A 14,898-nucleotide genomic window follows, 5' to 3' on the forward strand; every position below is an offset into this window, starting at 1 on the left:
GACCCCTAAGCCGTGGGTTATAGAAAATCATAACGAGTTTGTACCAATTAGCCTACAAGCCTTTTTATCTTAGATCATTTGAAAATACTACTTTGTCAATAAGATCAGTTCAATCAGATTGAGCTCTGGTAAGCGGTGCACAATTAGCTGAAGTAAAAAGTAAAAGGCAGAGTGTGGCACCAGTACTAAGAGGACATGTGGACCAAGGACAGAAGAAGGACAAGAGGGAGTGCGTTGGCATAGGGTCTCCAGGAAACTTAAGACTTTGAAAAAAAAGAAAAGTCTTTTAATCCTTTACGAGTTGTTTATCTCAGGGAGAAGGAATAGAAAATGTGTGGGTTTGGAAGCAGCATTTAATTGATCAGTGGTTCCGTGTAACTGGAATAGAAGCTAAGTGTGTATACTTGGGGTGAGCGGACATCGTGGAAGGGAAGCTGTCTTTGCAGTAGGTAGCTTTACACTCTTGCAGATTTCATATTATAGAGTCATGGGACCGTCCGAAAGAAGGTAGGACTCATTTCTAAGTTACTTAGAATCTGACACTTTGAGGAAATGAGTTCGTAGGCACGATAAATATTTTATCGGTTGTTCTAAAGATCAAGGCAATGATGATAGTTTACAATGTGATTCTTGCCTATAATTCCATATGGCTGATAAAATGAAGCAGAATTTCTGTTAAGAACTATAGCTACCAAAAACTTTGGAACAGCACGCACTCAAATTGGTTTTGGAATAAGCAAGTCATAAATGCGCCTCTGATGTGGCCGTGATAGATCATTTGGACTGTAGCAATGAGGGATATAATGACTCACTTTTGAGCCATACTTTTGAGCAAAGAGATGTGCAACCCATGTGTCAGTAAGTAAGTAGGAGCTGAGAAATGTGTCCCTACAGGGAGGTGTGTTTGAAAGTTCTTACTTTGTCCAAATCTATTATATACGGTCAGTAATACCACAGTTGTCTGCATCTTTCTTTGATTGAGAAATAGTCTTGGCAAAATAATAATGATGATGATAATAATAATGATTATATCATGCCTTTTGTATTTTCTAGGTATTCTGATTGGTAATTATTTTCTATGCATGTACTATATTCTACATGATGTGTTGGGTGCCAAGGATATAAAATTGAATAAAGCACAATTCCTACTTTTCAAGTAGCTGAGTAATTCTCATCTATTTTCTTCCCCAAACTACTCAGAGATAAAATCACATTCTAGTGATAACAGTGACCTACTGTTTGGTGATTGATATTCCTCTGTCCCGGGTGAACCAATGGGTCCATTGAGCATTGCTGTGCTACTGGCTGAGAAGGTTAAATCCACTATTATACCTTCCTTTATCACCCGTGCCTGCTGGTGGGATGGGGTCAGGTACATGTATATGTTCAGAAAGTTTTTGTATAAAATACAGACAGTCTATGAACCAGAAATATCCTTGTCTAGATATTTTCGGGTGGGACATAGAAAAGTTAAGGGCTGTGGGTTAGTAGAAGGGAAAGAGTGTGTTGGGGAGGCCTAGTTATCGCCCTTGAAGTCCATGATTGGAACAGGTATGGACAGAAAAAGCCCAAACATTTTAACTTTGTTCATCTAAATGGTCTTAAGCCAAGGGATTGAAGAGTGGTTGCACAGTTACATATGTTAAACCTTCATTGCACATAGGATGTGAGGCTGTATTCAGTTGAGTTTCTTGATGTTCCACATAACAATAACCAAGTGAAGTTAGTGTAAGAAGAATGTAGTTGGGATGGTACCAGAGGGGTTCTTCATAACCTCAACCAGCACAAGAACAGGAACAGGGTCTAGAACGGCATCAGGAACACCAAAAGTCCCGCTTCTCAAGACGTGAATTCTTGCTTCTGGAATTCTGCTTTATTCTTCCTCCCCTAGAGCAGCTTTCTTTGCCCCTCTGTTTCCATGTTATAATTTGTCTGTCTCACATCCCTAAATGTGCCTTACGATAGTCCCAGTCTCTTTCAGTCTTTCAGTCCCACTTGCAAGTTCCTTGGGGAGATAGTGCAGTTGGTCCAGTTTGGATCAAAAGTCCAACTCTGATCTCATCAGTGTGGCTGGAAGGGGAGGGCGCAGGTGCAGTGATGGTGGCAGTGGCCGTGGGGTTGAAGTAGAACCACTCAGAACCCCTGTGTTTACCAGGCGTCCACCCCTTTGGATGGGTGGTAGGAAGGTAGGTGTGCGGGTAAGTGGAGGCGTTTCTCAGAAAATGGGGGATGGCACTGAATTTGGGCATAGTGGCCTTACACGATACATATGATTACAAAAAAGCTAAAACATCTTGAGGATATTAGAAAAAAATAAGGATAGTAGAATAATAATGCAAGATAAGCGTTCAGGCATGTATATGGTACAAGGCTTTCTAATAGTTAAAGCAAAACTTGAAGTATTCATTATTCTTTGATCCTATAACTTTGTTTTGTTCCTCAGTTATATTTTGACTTAGTTTTTTCCTAGGAGATCCTTTTCCCATACACGCAATATACAAGATTTTGTCTTCTAATTGAATTTTAAAAATATAAGTAAAACTTCCCAACATTTTCTTCAAGTAGAATAGTGGCAGCACCATTCTATTTGAATGGATTGGGACCACAGTCCATGTCTTGAAAGCTAACACTTGAATTACTATTCTTAAAAGACTGCATCTATGTATCCATTTTCAACCAGTTAATAGGTCCTCAAATATTTTACTCAGTGCCTTCGAAATATCTTACTATTAGTTTTCTAGATTGTTCCCCATGAGTTAATGATTTTGGCTATTTTTCTCATTGTGAAAGGTGAAAGAGTCGGTGTAATCTTGATAAAAATATATCAGTTCCTACTGTTAAAAGTTTTTTGTCCCAGTCTTAAAGCTCAATACTTAAAAAATGGCCCCAGTTCTGTGGGATCCTGATTCCTTATGAAAGGCTGTTGAGTTGTCATTGATTAACTTGGCATATTAAGTTTCTTTCAGTTTATATTAAAATTCTTTTTTTAACTATGGGGATTACTCTGCTTAGAAAGTAAAGTCTTTAAACGATGAAGCATTTATGTTCTTCTTTTTAGATGACTTAAGAAGAAAGCTTGACTTTAAGCCATGTGCCAGACACTCTAACTTTTCCTGTTGTTTAAAAAAGGCCAGCATTAAAAAGTTAGTACAAAGAAAGAACCTAAGCTACCTCTCTTCAGAATTTTTCACATTCTTAGTTCACTGAAAGCATTTGTCAACACCTCATCACTAACATGGAGTGTAAGTTAATGACGCACAAAGTTTAAAACCTCATATTCAGTTAGAAGACCTATTAGTTTTGAAAGCAGTAAATAATAATTGGCATTTACTGAATTTTAGATAGGATCTATGTGTTGTATGTTTGGTTTAGAGTGCGTATAGCATTTTGTGTTATGCTGTGAAACTTGATGTTTCACGTCAAGTTGTAACCTTAAAGTCTCTTCCTGATTTTAATGTGGAATATTTCCTCCCTTTAATTGCTAACATGTTTTTCAAATATTTACGCATGGTTTTTAAAGTGCTAATTGGCACTAGAATAGCTGATGGATGGTAAACTGTTGGAATCAACACTAACTTAAAGCACATCATAGTAAATTTTTGTATCCTGGCCTGCTGGCATTTGTGCATTAAATGCATCCTAGCCTAGCAGTAAAATACATAAAACGGCAGTTTCAGATTTTATCTTTCCAGAGCCTCAGATGCCAGCCACTGGGTATGCTTCGGCAGAATTTGATGGAGTCTTTTATAGAATTGTAAATGTTACAGTGAGGGTCTTATTTTTTTGAACAGAACAGTGCCTGTTTACGTGTTACAACTCATTTGGTTCAGTGGGGGGTTTAAAAAAAGAATCACCTTTCTTCTAAAACCCAAATACGTGATTAACGTAATCTTTCACGTCTCACTCTTGCTTTTTGTTTCATGCTTGTATTTCTTCCCACATTTTCTCCCATTGTCATTAGCGTGTTCCATAAAAACACGCATCCCGGCAGATCGAATGTGTTCCTCTGAGCCAGGCATCCTGCCCCCTCATCTGCTTATCTTCCCTGACCTCTCTGTAGTTTCCCTGAGAATTTGCTACTTATCCAATACACCATTTTTGCAATTATTCTATTGTTCAGAGACATTTAGGCAAAGGCCTTTTCTCCTCTGAATGCAGAACCTGGCCGGGAACTCCAGTCCCCACATCGTTTTCCTGTGTGGCCCCTGGGGATCCGCTCTGGGGACTCGGGTTCAGGGGACCGGAGAGCAGGCCTGGGGTTCCCTTGTCAACCACGTCTGTGCGGATTCTGACCCAGGAACCCTGTCTGGCGACCACTGTGGCTTGTGGTGAGTTACTTCGCAGCTCTGAACCTGGCTGCTGAGGAGGACAGGAGGGTTGTTGAGTGGTTATTTGCTGCCATTCTCCGAAGTCTTCGCTAGCACGTGGTGAAGTCTGATGACAGTACCTCCCAAGTGTCATCGTCTTGTTGGATTATGTCGCATCGTTTATGGAGCGTCAAGTGTGTGAAGCGCTGCTTTATGTAAGGGTATGGTCATTTCAGTCAGCACTGACGTAACATTTCAGTAGGTCTTCCCGTTATATTCTAATAATGGTTATTTTGACACCTTAAAGGCTTTCTCAGTCCATTTACTGAAGTTCCCTTAAAGCTTTACGTCAGTCGTATGCAAGAGTTAAAATGTCTTTTCTTGGCATAAAGTTTTAATTATTTTCAGTGGAACCAAAACCTCCTGAACCCCTTTCAGCATCATCTAAAACTTGAACTTCTTCTATTTCTGGGTAAAAAAATCCATTCACAAATGAGCTGTGCAATTCCATCACCTTTTTTGACTTCGGACTTTGCCAAAATTAAACAGTAGAACACCAACACTTCCTCTGTAATCTTCAGCTATGACACCAGCCCCTACATCTATGAAGTATTTTGCAGCCAAACCAGAATGTGGAGCTAGTCTCCCATAGCACCCAGAAGGAAGAGCTATCTGAATGTCGGTTTTCACAAAGGCTTTCTCCATAGGTGGTAGTATGGAATCATAGGTGCTGTACAGGTCATAGCCCACGGCACGTGCATACCCCTTGGTCCAGGTGGTGGGGTGCTCTGAGAGCCAGACAAGGTGGAGCTGCATGCTGCCCTCCCCCGCAGGCCGGGCCCACTTGCTGGGGGAGATGACTTGTGCCTCTTGAGAGAAGGGCATGGCAGGGCAGAACGTGAGCCCAAGAGGGAGCGGGGGGACAAGAGAGAGAGAGCAGGGTGAGACCAGCACACTAAACTTGTTTTTTTGGAAGAAAATCCTAATTATCTCTAAATATGGAATGATTGTAAAATATGTAAGCCCCAAGTTGGCACACTTGTTTTTCTTAAGTTTTATATATATATATATATAGAAGTAATGAGTTTCTCTCTGGTATATATATATAAAGGGGAAGATTCAGTTTCTCTCTGGTTCAATACGTAAAGATGGAGAGCATTCAGCCATGATGTTCATGTCGCGTGGTGGCGTGAAGGGACCATATCTTCCTGGATGTGCATCTATGCATCCAGCCATAGCACTTACAGGTGCTCCAGCTTTTTCTTAAGGAATCAACAAATGAATCATGACTCATTTCACACAACTTGTGGGATTTCCTTTTAACTAAGTTGGCTTAGACGTGAGAAAGTCCAGCAAAGTTCTCGCCTTATTATTAGGTCATTGGCAATGCTGATTGAAAACGGGGTGACTCTTACTGACGGGAGTGGACCTCTGTCTGGCGGATGGTACCCCTCCTCGAGCTGTCTGGACATGGTCATCCAGAAGAAGCAGAAGTGTGTGCTGGCTCAGATGTCTGCGCTGTCCAGTCTCTGATGCTAGGACCTTCTCACAGGGAGGTCAGAGAACCACAGCAGCTTCCCACATGGAGGAGATGACTGGAAGAGCATGACCCATCCAAAGATAGATACACAATGAAGTTCACTTTTTGAGATAAAATTTGTAACTCTAGTGTTTCAATGAAATCTATTCCTGTTTGAGGATCGTGGGGTATCTTTTAAAATAACAAAACCCTTCTAAGTCCAACTCTAGCCAGTGTGTAAATTCAGTGCATTTTAGGAGATACTATAAATGTTCTGTTGCTAAAATGGCGGCCAATGTAATGAAAAAGCAGCGCTGCATCAATGGGAAGCAGGGATGGGCTGGATTCCGACACAATTCCGAGAACCAACTTCGACAACAGCAACAAAACTTACACGTACTGGTCTTACTTTATATTGTGGATTCAAAACAGAAGAGATTCTACCTCTACAAAGTGAAGGCAGGGGGCTATGTTTTATTTCTTTTCGACTTTATGAGGTGCATCATAAAATCTTAAGACCTTCAGAAGAGAAAATTATTGAAAGTTACCTCTGTTGTCTTATTTAAATAAGGCTTTGTGGTCAAATGTTCCAGGTCAGAGGGAACCATCAGAGTTCTGTTGAGACAAATCCATAGCATATCCCAACAGGGCTTCTAGTTCAGAGTTTCTTATGTGGGAATTAGGACTATTGCCAGCAGTTTCCAAGATACTGGATTTTAAAAGATGTCACAATTAACGTGTGGAAAAAACATATTGGCTCGAAGTTTCTATTGTTGGAAGATACCGGCTAAAACATTAAAAAGTGGAACTTTTGAGATGAGAGCCATCTGATGGTTGCAGTTCAGTTTTCCAGCTCCTGCCCATCCTCTTTATCGATGCTTGGGTAGTTTGGTTGGTTGGACTCAGCGGATGGAAGGTCCAATAATGGATATTCCTGGATCATTCTGTTCCCAATAATTGAGACCTGACTATTTCAGATGACCTAACTTCTGAGAGTGATGAACTGGATATAGGACTTGGGATGTGATAGAGACCAAAGAAAAACTTAGGAGGCAATCCTGTTCAAAGTATTTACAAAAATAAAGCCAATCAAAGGTGCCTCTTCTATGACTCTTTTAGTTCTTGGTCTTCGAACCAAAGAGAAGAATGACACTTCCTGTTTGGAAGGCTGGAGTGTTGAGGAGGAGTTTTCATAAACCACTATGTTTAAGGTTAAATTTTAATGCTATTTGGGTAGTGAATTTCATGCTGTTTTAAACATTGGAGAAACTTCTGTAGGAAATGAGATTTAAAAATGAAAGGAAGAGAGGAAGAGATTGTTTTGACTTACAGAAAACTTTTCAGGGTTAATCGATGTTACTGCTTTTAAATAGGTTTTTAAAGAACAGGCTGGCTAACTGGTAGAACCTAAAACATCAAATGGAGAGACTTTGTGCTTGATCACTAGAGACTGAGCTGTCCCAGGATGCCGACCCTGTTGTGTAACTCTTGTCACCATCTCATTAGCTTTTAGAGCCCACAGAAGCACAACCACATTTATCGAGTCTTGGGAAAGTTTTTGTTTAATGTAGGCTAACTTTTCAGTAAATAGAAATGATGATCAAAGTTTGCTGGTTAATTAGCCATTTTAAGCATAGTCATTGCCTGAAATATGTTTTTCCTTTCCACACAGTGTATTTTTTCTCTCACCATTAAACAATATTCTAATTTGAGTTGCCACTTGAGCAATAGGTGTCAGGTTATGCAGTGAGAATAAGACAGCTCTCTGTAGTAATCCATCCGATTGCAAACTCACCTGAGTGCTTCGCGTCCCCTCCCTAATCTTGATGAGCATTTCTAGGTAATATTAAGAGCTAAACATGTGAGTTCCTTACAGAGCTTAAAAGCTATGTGTCTCAGTATAATAAATCTCTAGGTGAATTCTTGGCGGTGATGCATACGTTTCATGTGTGCCGTGATTATGTCCAGTCATAATTATTTAATACACACGGTATGTGTAACATTTATCTTCCCAAGGGAAAAATGATGTGGCATAATTCTAGCAGATTATTTATGTTGTTTCTGCTTATAATGTTTGGTAAAAAATGCTGTGTATCTGTCTTTGAAGCCCCTTCTGTTCTATTTTTAAATGGCTGTATGAAAATAAAGAAACAAAGCAGAGTAAGTAATCTTGTTTCTGCATGTTTCCTCTTATAAATTACTGTGAATTCCTAATGTTCATTGAATTGATCTGCGGATGGGAACTGGCTGACGGTGAGGGTGTCCCCCTAACTGTTTGATGAGCAGTTCAGTAATGTTACCTGTTCTATAAATTTGTGCGAAGATTTGAAAGTTTCATTCGCCGTTGGAGACTGGGAAAATTTGTGTTCTTATTATCAAATATTGAATAACTAAATTTCAGAAAAATAACTTATGGAATAAGTTAAAAAATTTAAAAACATTTCTTCCTTTTGTGTGTTTGAAAACTAGACTGCAGGCTAGTAATTTCTTGCCTTTTTAGATAATTTCATCTGTGTTCTGGCAGTACTAAGTGTTTATCTGTCAGGGGTCCTTCTCCATGATGGTCTTAAATTCTAATGTGCTCATTCATTGTGTTGAACCAAAAGAATACATTAAATGTCTAAAACAATATGAAAGAAGAAGAAAACCACTCAGTTAATACAGTGAAAATTAAAGCTATGTATTTATTCCCAGTGGAATCCTGAGACTTATTGATAAAATGAGTATTGGTAATTGCTCTGATCTGCAAAGTATTTATTTTTCTTCTTTGTACAAAAATGTATTCATCTGGTATACTCAGCGTTTTAGTGAGTAATATAAAGTGTTAACTTCAAAATTTAAAACAATTTTTCATAATTACTTTACTATCAATATATGTTGAAAATTCAGTAGGTTCTAGAGGTATAGAACAAGTAATTTATTTATGGTATTTTTTTCTAATTTCATTTTATCATAAATATATATTTTACATTAAAACGTGCTTATAGTGTAAGGCATTGAAAAACAAAGGAGTACAAAGTAGAAAATATATCTCCTGTAATTCTACAATATCAGATGTTTACTACAATATGTTAATATTTTGGGGTGTGTCATTTGTTCTTTCCATGCCTGTGATTATATTTTTTAATAGCTATATTGGTTTAAAATACCTTGGATGTACAGTGATTTATTTAATGCATCTCTTGTGTATAGTTAAGGGTGTTGTTATGAATTTTTGATAGAACTGTTATCAGTGATTTCCATCTCAACGTCCATGTTCTTAGATTCTCACTGAGATCTTGTCCACGTGTTTCTCTCTGTTGACAAGTGCTTTCCAGCAATGGTGGTGTTTGGCCCATCCCATGAGTTTAAGGGGCCTCAGGCCACTTTGAAAGCTCTACTCCTGGAGTGCCTGTTACCTTCTGTCTCTCACCTCATCCCTTTAGATTGGGGCAGTTGGGATTTTGGTCAGAGATGAGCCAGTTGTGGAAACGTGGCCTTGATTCAGTAACAGGAGATCACATTGTAAAGATCACATTGCGAGATGGGCTACACATAAGTTACTCTTCAAAAAAAAAAATTATTTATGTATTCCGGCTGTGCCGGGTCTTAGTTGCCACATGCGGGATCTTTAGTTGTGGCATGTAGACTTATTAGTTGTGGCGTGGGAACTCTTAGTTGCGGCACGCATGCGGGAACTAGTTCCCCGACCAGGGATTGAACCCAGGCCCCCTGCATTGGGAGCTCGAGTCTTACGCACTGGACCACCATGGAAGTCCCTAAGTTATTCTTTAGTCAAGCAATTAATAAAAATTTGAACTGATGAAAGAGGACTCCAGTGGTTGTCTGAAATTCACACCCTGCCTGTTTTTTGAGGAGGGTAGCGTCAACGCATACGGGGTTTTCTACGTGTGATAGAAGACTGAAATTACATCCTGAGGGAAGCTGTCCATTTCCACAAAGCTTATGTGAGTTACTGAGTGGATGAATTTGTACTATGGGAGCAGAAAGGGAGGGACACCCTCCTTGCATGCTGTGGGTAATAGTGGTTAACAGTAAACTTTGGCTTCACACGGCTTTGTAGAGTCTCGGTTTATTGCTTAATATGACTGAGTCAGAGCTGCCCCAGTGTAATGAGAATACCAGTTGCTACATCATGAAATCATCATAAGGGTTAAATGAGTTTAGCACAGGACGTCTTAACACTCTAGCTGGTCTTTGTTCTTGTCACCTGCAGATTAGGGCAGTGCTTTGCCAACTTGACTTTGGATTAGAGTTGCCTGGAGGGTTTGGGAAAGTAGATTTCTAGCCCCCAGTAAGTCTGGGTGGGGCCTTAGTATTTGCATTTCTACTGAGTTCCCACATGGTGATGATGTTCCTGGCCAGGGATCACACTTCGAGTACCTCTGGGTTAGGGCATTATAAGGGCAGGTATTATTTTGAGCCAATAAATGATATAACTGTTTCTTTTTGGCCACCTGCATGGATAACATTTAAATCACTTCAGACTTACCATCTAGTCTCATTTTTTTGGTCAAATCTGAATTGTTTTGGATTATTGTAGAAATTTAAAGCTAGAATTACATAGTTATTTTAGAGCTAGAATGATGTAGAATTTTGAGGATTTTGATGGCCTTTAAGTTTATACATAATATATGAGTATGTAATCTTATATGAGTATATAATATTGGCTTAATTTTAATGAAAGTGGTTTAAGAAAAGTCATTTTCTTTGATACAGACTCTGTATATGTTTCTGATGGATCTGGTTCATTAAAACATGGGATTTTTTTTCAGAATATAAAAATAGATGCAGAATTTAAAACAATATTAGACTGTGAGCTTCAATTTTTTTTTTTTTTTTTGCTTCCTTGTGAAAAATCTGCAGGAACTAGGCTCCTTTTCACGGCATTATTTCTACCAGATGTTTAAAACAACTAGAATCGTCTTGAGTATTGTCATGAGTTGCCATTGATTGGCCATCATCTGTGAGAATGAAGCTTCACTCATGTAATTTTCTTGATGAGTGCAAGACAGGGGCAGGCACTGAGTGTACGGTGTTGACACACTTAATTTAGTACTCCTTCTGCAAAGCTATTACATTGACTATTAATTGGTCTTCTGATAAAATTTCTGCTTAATGCAAATGATGAAAAAAAATGCACCCTTGGATACTAGCTGCTGCTTCTGAAATAATTCTCATGCCCTGAGATCTCATTAGTGACAGCAAGCACATCCACTTTTCTTTTGAACGTAATTAGATTTCTTTTAAATATAATGATGAAAATATATTAGACTGTGATAAAAAAATCTTTTAAGCAAAATCCTTGACTTAGAACTTTGCAGTTTGTTGTAGTTCTGTTGCTTCGTCTCTTTCTTAGCAGTTTGAAAAGCAAAGAGGAGCGTGTCTGCGTTCAATCCTTCACCAGGCTGTGCTTTTCCATGGCAGTGCCTCTGTCAGCAGGCGTGAAACTTAGCAGTTTCAAACCAAAAACACTCCAACTTGCATTGTGGTTTGAAAAGCACAAGCGGTGAATAGGAAGTAGGTTTCTGCTTGTGTTTTCCTGGCTTGGTCTTGTCTCTCCTTTATTTTTCTCTTTCTCGTTCTCCCTTTCTCACCATCTTCTGTTTTAGGATTTTTTAGTCAACTCTAGTAACTTACTCTGGTCAGTTTCTGATGATGTGAGAGCTATCTTATTGTTAAAGTTCTTGTGTGAAAAGTTGTGAAGTTTAAACCAAAAAAAAGCAAAACCTGAAACCAGTGGCTTCTTCACAACGTGTAGAGCATAGGAATTTATTACTTTCTGGTAAAGGATTTACAAATTATGAGACTGTCCTGCCTTGCTCTATCTTTTTATTCATTTGTCACAAAATCCTTTATTCTCTTTCAGTTTCACAACTCTCTGCAGTGAGCATCCATCATTTTTTAAAAAAATTTATTTATTTACTTTTGGCTGTGTTGGGTCTATGTTTCTGTGCGAGGGCCTTCTCTAGTTGTGGCGAGTGGGGGCCACTCTTCATCGTAGTGCACGGGCCTCTCACTGTCGTGGCCTCTCTTGTTGTGGAGCACAAGCTCCAGACGCTCAGGCTCAGTAGTTGTGGCTCACGGGCCTAGTTGCTCCGTGTCATGTGGAACCTTCCCAGACTAGGGCTCAAACCCGTGTCCTCTGCATTGGCAGGCAGATTCTCAACCACTGCACCACCAGGGAAGCCCCGTCATTTTTATTATAGGAAAAAAAATTGGAACCAAGTTTTAACTGTGTCCATTGAGAGGCTACGGTTACATTTACTTCTTCTTTTTTTTTTTTAATAAATTTATTTATTTATTTTTGGCTGCGTTGGGTCTTTGTTGCCGTGCACGGGCTTTCTCTAGTTGTGGTGAGCGGGGGTACTCTTCCTTGTGGTACGTAGGCTTCTCATTGCGGTGGCTTCTCTTGTTGCGGAGCATGGGCTCTAGGCGCGCAGGCTTCAGTAGTTGTGGCTGGTGGGCTCAGTAGTTGTGGCTCGCAGGCTCTAGAGCACAGGCTCAGTAGTTGTGGCACATGGGTTTAGTTGCTCCGTGGCATGTGGGATCTTCCCAGACCAGGGCTCGAACCCGTGTCCCCTACATTGGCAGGCGGATTCTTAATCACTGTGCCACCAGGGAAGCCCTACATTTACTTCTTAAGTATTAGCAGATTCCGCTTACAGCAATGCATACGTGGGCCCTGTAGGAGTGACCGTCAGATGGCGTGAACTACAAGGTCAGTTAGTGGTCTTGAAACTTGTGGCTGTCTCCAGTGTTGGCACTGGAGACATTTGGGGCTGGATTGTTTGTTCTTGGTTGTGTGGGACTGTCCTGAGCGTTGTAGGAGGTTTAGCGGATTTCCCTGACCTGTACCAGCTAGTGTCAATACCACCCTCCCCCAGTTGTGACAACCAGAAATGTCTCCACACCAGCCAATGTCCCTGGGACAAACACTCTAGAGGAAGAGGTGCATTTGACTTGGTGGCCCAGTGAACAAATATGTAAATCTGTAAACAGCCTTCCTACTTAAAATATACATTGATATTTTCTATTCTTTTCTGTTCCATTTCATTCGTTTCATACCATTTTATTTAAATTTATTATTATTATTATTATTATTTGGCTGTGAGGCATGAGGGGCCTTTCATTTTTTGGGTTTTTTTTTCCCTAACATCTTTATTAGAGTATAATTGCTTTACATTGTTGTGTCAGTTTCTGCTGTACAACAAACTGAATCAGCTATACATAAACATATATCCCCATATCTCCTTCCTCTTGTGTCTCCCTCCCACCCTCCCTATCCCACCCCTCCAGGTAGTCACAAAACACCAAGCTGATCTCCTTGTGCTATGCGGCTGCTTCCCACTAGCTATCTGTTTTTCATTTGGTAGCGTATATATGTCCATGCCACTCTCTCACTTTGTCCCAGCTTACCCTTCCCCCTCCCCATGTTCTCAAGTCCATTCTCTATGTCTGTGTCTTTATTCCTATCCTGCCCCTAGGCTGTTCAAACCTTTTTTTTTTAGATTCCATATATATGTGTTAGCATTCGGTATTTGTTTTTCTCTTTCTGACTTACTTCACTCTATATGAAAGACTATAGGACCATCAACCTCACTACAAATAATTCAATTTCGTTTCTTTTTATGGCTGAGTAATATTCCATTGTATATATGTCCCACATCTTCTTTATCCATTCATCTGTCGATGGACACTTAGGTTGCTTCCATGTCCTGGTAGATGTAAACAGTGCTGCAATGAACATTGTGGTACATGTCTCTTTTTGAATTATGGTTTTCTCAGGGTATATGCCCAGTAGTGGGATTGCTGGGTCATATGGTAATTCTATTTTTTAGTTTTTTAAGGAACCTCCATACTGTTCTCCATAGTGGCTGTATCCATTTACATTTCCACCAACAGTACAAGAAGGTTCGCTTTTCTTCAAACCCTCTCCAGCATTTATTGTTTGTAGATTTTTTTCATGATGGCCATTCTGACTGGTGTGATGTGATACCTCATTGTAGTTTTGATTTGCATTTCTCTAATGATTAGTGATGCTGAGCATCCTTTCATGTGTTTGTTGGCAGTCTGTGTATCTTCTTTGGAGAAATGTCTATTTAGGTCTTCTGCCCATTTTTGGATTGCGTTGTTTGTTTTTTTGATATTGAGCTGCATGAGCAGCTTGTGTATTTGGAGATTAATCCTTTGTTGCTTCCTTTGCAAATATTTTCTCCCATTCTGAGGGTTGTCTTTTCATCTCGTTTATGGCTTCCTTTGCTGTGCAAAAGCTTTTAAGTTTCATTAGGTCCCATTTGTTTATTTTTGTTTTTATTTCCATTTCTCTAGGAGGTGGGTCAAAAAGGATCTTGCTGTGATTTATGTCATAGAGTATTCTGCCTATGTTTTCCTCTAAGAGTTTTAGAGTATCTGGCCTTATGTTTAGGTCTTGAATCCATTTTGAGTTTATTTTTGTGTATGGTGTTAGGGAGTGTTCTAATTTCATTCTTTTACATGTACCTCTCCAATTTTCCCAGCACTACTTATTGAAGAGGCTGTCTTTTCTTCATTGTATATCCTTGCCTCCTTTGTCATAGATTAGTTGACCATATGTGTGTGGGTTTATCTCTGAGCTTTCGGTCCTGTTCCATTGATCTGTATTTCTCTTTTTGTGCCAGTACCATCCTGTCTTGATTAATGTAGCTTTGTAGTATAGTCTGAAGTCCAGGAGCCTTATTCCTCCAGCTCCATTTCGCTTTCTCAAGATTGCTTTGGCTCTTTGGGGTGTTTTGTGTTTCCATACAAATTGTGAAATGTTTTGTTCTAGTTCTGTGAAAATGCCATTGGTAGTTTGATAGGAATTGCACTGAATCTGTAGATTGCTTTTGGTAGTATAGTCATTTTCACAATGTTGATTCTTCCAATCCAAGAACATGGTATATCTCTCCATCTTTTTGTATCATCTTTAATTTCTTTCATCAGTGTCTTATAGTTTTCTGCATACAGGTCTTTTGTCTCCTTCAGTAGGTTTATTCCTAGGTATTTTATTCTTTTTGTTGCAGTGGTAAATGGGAGTGTTTCCTTAATTTC

General features: G+C 39.5%; 1 protein-coding gene and 1 pseudogene across 21 annotated transcripts in view; one reads left to right on the forward strand and one right to left on the reverse strand.

Annotated features, from left to right (window-relative positions):
- Positions 1–14,898, forward strand: part of PARD3 (par-3 family cell polarity regulator) — a 673,340-nt gene that overhangs the window by 216,901 nt on the left and 441,541 nt on the right. The window lies entirely within an intron of this gene.
- Positions 2,534–5,295, reverse strand: LOC113628312 (deoxyuridine 5'-triphosphate nucleotidohydrolase, mitochondrial pseudogene; annotated as a pseudogene).

Source organism: Aethalodelphis obliquidens, unplaced genomic scaffold, assembly GCF_003676395.1.
Source record: "Aethalodelphis obliquidens isolate GAN/ISIS:26980383/991018 unplaced genomic scaffold, ASM367639v1 scaffold23, whole genome shotgun sequence".
NCBI lineage: Eukaryota > Metazoa > Chordata > Mammalia > Artiodactyla > Delphinidae > Aethalodelphis > Aethalodelphis obliquidens.